This window comes from Salvelinus fontinalis, chromosome 12 (assembly GCF_029448725.1).
Source record: "Salvelinus fontinalis isolate EN_2023a chromosome 12, ASM2944872v1, whole genome shotgun sequence".
Lineage (NCBI taxonomy): Eukaryota > Metazoa > Chordata > Actinopteri > Salmoniformes > Salmonidae > Salvelinus > Salvelinus fontinalis.
The window spans coordinates 5363570-5371181 of NC_074676.1; positions in this window are offsets into that span (position 1 = coordinate 5363570).

The window sequence follows — 7612 nt, forward strand, 5'->3', positions numbered from 1 at the left end:
TTCCTACTTTATTGACTCTGTCAGGGTACTGACACAGAACCCCTCCACTGGTTTCTTGGGCTCAGTGCTAGTAAATGACACTCAACCTGTCTTCATCATAAGGGAGGTTTCTGAGTCAAAGGTGAACAAGGTGATTAGCTCACTAAAGAACTCTAAAGCCAAAGATGTGTTTGGGCTGGACTCTACCTTTCTTAAAAACGACAAAGAGTCACTCATTGGCCCCATTACTAAGGTTACCAACACATCTATTGGTCTCGGGGTGTTTCCAAGAGCATGGAAGTCGGCCATAATAACGGCCATCTTTAAATCGGGCTACCCTGCTGACGTGAGTAACTACAGGCCCATTAGTATACTACCTGTGGTGTCAAAGGTTGTTGAAAAGTGTGTTGCAGAACAACTGATTGCCCACCTCAACAACAGCCCCTTCACATTACACTCCATGCAGTTTGGCTTCAGAGCGAAACACTCCACAGAAACGGCCAACTGCTTTCTTCTGGAAAATGTGAAGTCCAAGATGGACAAAGGGGGCGTTGTTGGGGCTGTGTTTCTGGACCTAAGGAAGGCTTTTGATACTGTTAACCATGAGATTCTCATCAGAAAACTGTCTAAATTCAACTTTCCCCCGATGTCTTGAGATGGATGAAATCATACCTTGAAGGCAGAACTCAGTGTGTCAGAGTGAGCAATGAGCTGTCGCCCACTCTTAGCTATGATGTGGGCGTGCCCCAAGGGTCAATACTGGGGCCCCTCCTGTTCAGCCTGTACATTAATGATCTGCCTACTGTCTGTACTGGGTCTGAAGTTCAAATGTATGCAGATGATACAGTGATATATGTGCATGCAAAGAGCAAACAACAAGCTGCACAGGAACTCACTACTGTAATGGTCCAGGTTACAAAGTGGCTCAGTGACTCGTGTTTGCATCTCAATGTGAAAAAAACTATTTGCATGTTCTTCACAAAGAGGGCAACAGATGCTACTGAGCCAAATGTCTATGTGTCAGGGGAGAAGCTCCAGGTGGTATCTGATTTTAAGTACCTTTGCACCATACTTGATTCCAACCTCTCTTTTAAAAAGCATGTGAAAAAGGTAATTCAGATAACCAAATTCAACCTAGCTAATTTCCGATTTATACGAAATTGTTTGACTACAGAGGTAGCAAAACTGTACTTCAAATCTATGATCCTCCCCCACTTAACATACTGCTTGACTAGTTGGGCCCAAGCTTGCTGTACAACATTAAAACCTATTCAGTCTGTCTACAAACAGGCTCTCAAAGTGCCTGATAGGAAGCCCAATAGCCATCATCACTGTTACATCCTCAGAAAGCATGAGCTCCTGAGTTGGGAAAATCTTGTGCAATACACCGACGCATGTCTTGTATTCAAGATCCTAAATGGCCTGGCTCCCCCTCCACTCAGTATTTTTGTTAAACAGAAAATCCAAACATATGGCAGCAGATTCACAAGGTCTACCATGAGAGGTGACTGTATAGTTCCCTTAAGGAAAAGCACCTTTAGTAAATCCGCTTTCTCTGTGAGAGCTTCCCATATCTGGAATACACTGCCATCAGACACACATAACTGCACCACATATCACACTTTCACAAAAAACATGAAGACATGGCTAAAGGTCAATCAGATTTGTGAACATAATCCCTAGCTGTGTATTGCCGCTTTCCATGTTGTCTGTTATCTGTAGCTTGTGAGGTGTGGAAACACTTTGTTGCTTTTATGAATTTTGTCTTGCTGCTTTTTGTTCTATGTTGCTCTGTCTGTATGCCACGTCTTGCTTGTCCTATGTTGCTTTGTCTGTATGCTATGTCTTGCTTGTCCTATGTTGCTCTGCGTGTGCTCACTGCTCAATGATTGTTTATATTGTAATTGTTTTTAATAACCTGCCCAGGGACTGCGGCTGAAAATTAGCCGGCTGGCTAAAACCGGCACTTTTACTATTAAGTGCAAAGAATTATAGTACAAAAGGAAGATAAATAAAAATAAACATGGATTGTATTTACGATGGTGTTTGTTCTTCACTGGTTGCCCTTTTCTTGTGGCAACAGGTCACAAATCTTGCTGCTGTGATGGCACACTGTGGTATTTCACCCAATAGATATGGGAGTTGATCAAAATTGGGTTTGTTTTCAAATTCTTTGTGGGTCTGTGTAATCTGAGGGAAATATGTGTCTATAATATGGTCATACATTTGGCAGGAGATTAGGAAATGCACCTCAGTTTCCACCTCATTTTGTGGGCAGTGTGCACATAGCCTTGCCTCTCTCTCTCTCTCTCTCTCTCTCTCTCTCTCTCTCTCTCTCTCTCTCTCTCTCTCTCTCTCTCTCTCTCTCTCTCTCTCTCTCTCTCTCTCTCTCTCTCTCTCTCTCTCTCCTCTCTCTCTCTCTCTCTCTCTCTCTCTCTCTCTCTCTCTCTCTCTCTCTCTCTCTCTCTCTCTCTCTCTCTCTCTCTCTCTCTCTCTCTCTCTCTCTCTCTCTCTCTCTCTCTCTCTCTCTCTCTCTCTCTCTCTCTCACCTTTTGGCTTTGGAGGTGATCCAACATATTTTCTCTCATCACATGATGGGATTGTCCTGCTGTAAATGTTGATAGGGTGGAGGAGAAAATGCCTTTGTCGGATCCCAAAGGGGATGGTGACTGGATTTGCCCCTGGGCACAAAATCACTTCATTTCTCTTATATTGTGGTTATTATGATTTTCTGTATGACTGATAAATTAGTAGTTCTCAGGAAATAATTTTGCATTTATCCTTTAAAAGTATCCAATATAGTACATTAGGCTACATACAGTGCATTTGGAAAGTATTCAGACGCCTTGACACTTTACACATTTTGTTACGTTACAACCTTATTCTAAAATGGATTGCATTTTTTTCTCCTCATCAAACAAAACACACCACCCCATAGTGACGAAGCAAAAACTGTTTTTTAGAACATTTTGGAAATTTATTTATAAAAAAACTGAAATGTCACCTTTACATAGGTACAGCGGTTCTTCCTTTAAAAGATGCGTCATACTGCAGCACACCTTGCGGGCTGCCGCAGAATTCTATGGCACGTTATTTAAATGTCAGTCATTGTTACCATTAATGCTAGTTAATTTAAATTTGACCACCAGAGGGCATCTTTGAGAAGAATTTGATAGCCTTCAATATTGGTTATACTAGAGAATTTAATACTTTTTTGTAACAACATAATATATGTGATTGATTTTATAAATTTTGCTTAATTAATTAGACTGATATTATGGTGTTGCTATTCCAAGAAAAACGGATGGAGCGGAAAATATGGTGCTGTACAACGTGACGGTCGGGAGTAGGTACAGTACAGTACTAAGAGCATAACATGTCTACACCCTAATTGTAGTCTAACCAATGCCCAAACTGAGATTCAGTGAAAAGAAAAAATCTCATTGATTTATCGAGACCAGTCCCCAAGCTTGTCTCGAAACGGTGCTGAAATAGTTGACCACAGCGAGTAGGCTTTTCATCAAGAATTTCTCTGTACTTTGCTCCGTTTATCTTTACCTCAATCCTGACTAGTCTCCCAGTCCCAGCCGCTGAAAAACATCCCCACAGCATGGTGCTGCCACCACCATGCTTCACTGTAGGGATGGTGTCAGGTTTCCTCCAGACATGACGCTTGGCATTCAGGCCAAAGAGTTCAATCTTCAATCTCGTTTCATCAGACCAGAGAATCTGGTTTCTCATGGTCTGAGAGTCTTTAGGTGCCTTTTGGCAAACTCCAAGCGGGCTGTCATGTGTCTTTTACTGAGGAGTGGGTTTTGTCCGGCCACTCTACCATAAAGGCCTGATTAATGGAGTGCTGCAGAGATGGTTGTCCTTCTGGAAAGTTCTCCCATTTCCGTCAATGGAAACAGGATGCACTTGAGCTCAATTTCGAGTCTCAGAAAAGGGTCTGAGTACTTTTGTAAATAAGGTATTTCTGTTTTTTATTTTTAATACATTTGTAAAAATGTCTAAAAATATGTTTTTGATTTGCCATTATGGGGTATTGTGTGTAGATTTCCGAGGATTTTTTTTTATTTAATCCATTCCATAAGGCTGTAACGTAACAAAATGTGGAAAAAGCCAAGGGGTCTGAATACTTTCCGATGGCTCTATACAGCCTCTTTCCCACAATGCATACAGTATCATTTATTGTGGGAAAGGCCTTCTTTCTAGTGATGCTATTAGCCTGTGGCAGGGACTTTACCTGGTACATGCATCTTATTATACTTCACACAAACCAGGGTGAAAACAGCAGTCAATCTTTATGTCAGAGGGACAAAGGGTTGAATGGTGAGGCGATCAGGGAGCCCAGAGATACAGAAAGGTAATCTGTGTGAGGGGAACGTGGTTCACACGCTACGACTGTAACCTGGGGGCATCATTAACTTGGTGCTCGTGGTGGTTTAAACAGTGTTGGGGAAAGTTCCCTTCTCGTTTCCCATATTAAGACGACTGGCTGGCTGCTCCTGACCTACAAGGGTAGACGCTATCACTGCGTCATGGCACAAAGTTAATGCACTTTCTCCTTACCTTCTCCACAAAGCCTCAATTTCCCTTCCCAGTCTTAGCTGGTCTCTGATGGTGGGTATCTGTTATCTTACTGTAGCTGGTGTTAATATCATGTACAGGAATGGTGCTTACCTCAGGTGAAAATATAAGATGATCTTTAAAAAGTCTTTAACATGGTATTAACAGCAGCTACTGTAATGTGACATGCCTGATGGTCCCAAAGAGGGCTTGAGGACGGCTTGAGTCAGTATGTCAGTATGGCTGTCAGTCTGTATCAATATAGAAATCATGACAGTTCAGCTGTACCCATGAGAATACGGGTCACAAGAGGTTATTGGGTCAAGTCCCACCTGGTGATGGGGGATAAAACAATACAGTTACACTACCGTTCAAAAGTTTGAGGTCACTTAGAAATGTCCTTGTTTTTCAAAGAAAACAGCACATTTTTTGGCCATTAAAATAACACAACATTGATCAGAAACACAGTGTAGACATTGTTAATGTTGTAAATGACTGTTGTGTTTTGATGGAATATCTACATAGGTGTACATAGGCCCATTTATCTGCAACCATCACTCTGTGTTCCAATGCCACGTTGTGTAAGCTAATCCAAGTTTATCATTTTTAAAAGGCTAATTGATCATTAGAAAACCCCTTTGTAATTATATTAGCACAGCTGAAAATGGAGACTGAAGATTTCAAATCAAATTTGATTTGTAACATGCGTCAAATACAGCAGGTGTGGCCTTACTGTGAAATGCTTACTTACAAGCCCTTAACCAGAATTGCAGTTTAAGGAAAAATAAGAAATGACAAAATATTTACTAAATAAACTAAAGTAAAACATTTAAAAAAGTAACAATAAAATAACTATAATGAGGTTGTAAACAGGGGGTAACGGTACTGATTCACGTCGAGGTAATTGAGGTAATTACGTGTAGGTAGGGGTAAAGTGACTATGCATAGATAATAAACAATCAATTTCGATCAATCAAGTGTTTTTATAAAGTATTTTTTACATCAGCAGATGTCACAAATTGCTATACAGAAACTCAGCCTAAAACCACAAACAGCAAGCAATGCAGACAAATAAGAAAAGTTCTACAGCTGCACCATCGAGAGCATCCTGACTGGTTGCATCACCGCCTGGTATGGCAACTGTACGGCCCCCGACCAAAAGGCACTACAGATGGTAGTGTGTATGGCCCAGTATATCACAGACTTGGTCAGGGACAGGTTGAAAATGTCAGTGAAGACACTTGGCAGTTGGTCAGCGCATGCTCTGAGTACACGTTCTGGTAATCGATCTGGCCCTGCGGCCTTGTGAATGGTGACCTGTTTAAAGGTCTTACTCACATCGGCTACGGAGAGCGTGACCATACAGTCATCCGGAACAGCTGGTGCTCTCATGCATGCTTCAGTGTTGCTTGCCTTGCAGTCATTTAGCTCATCTGGTATGCTCGTGTTGCATGAGAACGTTGTAGAGAAGTATAGTAATGAATGCTATTATCTTATCTGATTATCTCAATCGTATCATGAGGACTAATTGGTGTGATTCTTATCAGACTGGTCAGATTAGATGCTTTAGTTATAGAGATGATAATAAATTCATCTCAGTGTAAAAAAGTGCTATCTAGAACTTAAAAGGGTCCTTCGTCTTTCCCCACAGGAAAACCCTTTGAAGAACACTTTTTGGTTCTAGTTAGAACCCTGTTGGTTCCAGGTAGAACCTTTTTGAGTTCCATTTAGAACCCTTTCCACAGATGGTTCTACATGGAACCCAACATAGTTCTACCTAGAACCAAAAAGGGTTCTCTTATGGGGATAGCCAAAAAAACATTTTGGAACCCTTATTCCAAAGAGTGTAGGACCAAGGAAGTGGAGAGGCATGCAGACAGAGGGCCTGAAAAGGGATTGCCATCTCTGACCAAAAGATTTCCCGACCGGCAGAACGCTAATCCTGCTGCTGTGTCCATAGCTCTGGCTGACACTCCCCCTGTAGCGGTGACTGGGGAGGCATACAGAAGACCTGAAATGGCCTGGATAGCTCCCCTGAGAGCCATCCAGACTGGCCCACCGTGCACACATCCCCCTGGAACCGCACATTCCTCTGGCCTGTGCTCACCATGGGGGAGACGAGTGGTCAAGGTCAGGGTCAAGGTTTTGTGGTTCTGTGGCTTGGCATTCAGAATCCTACCTCTTCTCTTTGAGCACTGTCCTTATAAACTCCAGCCCAGATGGACAACATGGCCTTGTCTCAGACTTCCAGTCGCTTGTAAACTTCCTTCAGTCCAATAAAACTCAAACACATCACACCCAAAAGTTCACCCTATTGCTGCCTACTTCAAGGCGCACGCAGACTATGAATGTGAGAATTAGGCCTATTCTATTCGTTCTTCTGAAAAGGATGGTTTAAGATGATAATATCAGGTGGTGGATAAAATATTGGGAGGCAAAACAAAAATACTTGTATATTTTAGTGAGAACGTCACATTATTCCATCAATGAAACCTGTTTAGTAAAATCCTTGCAGTAAAACAACGCTTCAGATAGGGGGCATCATCTTACCCCCCTCTCTTTCCCTCTGCTCCCTCTCCCCTCGCTCCGCCTGATTAACACTGCCAGTATTTAGCGACCTGATATACATACCTCACACAGTTGCCGTCGTTAACAACAGCCTGTCAACCATTCTTGTGCTGTGTGCTGTGCTGCCTTTGTGCCGGGCTGTGGCGCGGGCGGCCAGCGGGCCCTGCAGCTGTCGTGAGGCCTGGCCCGGCAGCCTCTGATCAACCAGGCATGAAATCAGCCATGAACAGCCCCACATTCACAGGCCCAATGGGCTCATGCTCGGCCTCCCCCTGCTTCAACACTAAATCTTCTCGAGGCATGCAGGCATCGGCAGCCGCTGGCGCCAGCTATTTGATGCTCCCTTTTCCATTCCCCTACCCGTTCCCCCTCAACCCCACCACAAGCACCCTTTCTTCAGGTTCCCCATTCCCTCTCTTCTACCCCACACACACACCCCTTCTTCCCTTGTTCTCATCTGCAACTTATAGTCGCCCCACTCTTTAGTTGAGACTTT